The sequence below is a fragment of the Rhinatrema bivittatum genome, chromosome 1 (assembly GCF_901001135.1).
Source record: "Rhinatrema bivittatum chromosome 1, aRhiBiv1.1, whole genome shotgun sequence".
Classification (NCBI taxonomy): domain Eukaryota; kingdom Metazoa; phylum Chordata; class Amphibia; order Gymnophiona; family Rhinatrematidae; genus Rhinatrema; species Rhinatrema bivittatum.
The window spans coordinates 79,675,007-79,675,868 of NC_042615.1; the positions used below are offsets into that span (position 1 = coordinate 79,675,007).

The 862-nt window shown below is 49.3% G+C and overlaps 1 non-coding gene across 1 annotated transcript; it reads left to right on the plus strand.

The window, feature by feature from the left end:
- Window positions 1-423: 423 nt before the first annotated feature.
- Window positions 424-496, plus strand: TRNAR-UCU. Its single transcript has one exon. It is a non-coding gene; the product is annotated as a tRNA-Arg (tRNA).
- The last annotated feature ends 366 nt before the right edge of the window (window positions 497-862 follow it).

Sequence of the window (862 nt, forward strand, 5' to 3'; positions counted from 1 at the left end):
CCACTCTTTTCTAACCCCTTCACCCTCCCCCTCCCCCCTCCCCCACCCTCTTATCCCTTCCCTCCTGCCTATCTCTGCTGCTAACCCTGTCCCTACTTCTACTCCTACTCCTCCTTCCCCTCTTGCCCTCCTCCTCCCACTCCCTCTGACTCCTCCTCCCTCTACTATCCTCACTCCTCTTCTCACCTCTCTTCCTACTCCTCTCACGCTCCATTCTCTCCACACCTGCCTTGCACTCTTCCTCGCACTTCTCATTCCCAACACTCCTCACTCTTATCACTCCTCACCTCCTCCGTGCCTCATCTCCTCCACACCACACTCAGATATCACTAAGAACTCCTTAGAAAACCTCCTCAAACTCTGACCTCCTCTCCAAAACCTGCAACACCAAACACACCCTCAAAGAAGGAGGTGCAGGAAGTGACCCCAGTGGCCTAATGGATAAGGTACTGGCTTTCTAAGCCTGGGATTGTGGGTTCAAGTCCCACCTGGGGTGGGTTGTGATGTTTTCAAGCATACATCTTCATAAAGTCTTTGTTTTATCCCTGGAATGCACTTCCGGAGGAAGTGGTGAAAAACAGAATTGTGAAGGACTTCAAAGGGGCATGGGATAAACACTGTGGATCCATAAAGTCAAGAGGACGTGAATGAAGAGTGGGTGGCTCGTGGGAATGACAGCTACTACCTGGAGATAATACCCTTATTCAATAAACATACACATGGTTAATGCGACTCCAACATTGCTCTAAGACTCCAACATTGCTCTAAGCTTCAACGGCAAGAGGAAATGTGGAAAAAAAGGATTTGCATTCACAAAAAAGTGAGGAGCAGCTTGCTTGTTTCAGCGGTTACTACCCCAAAC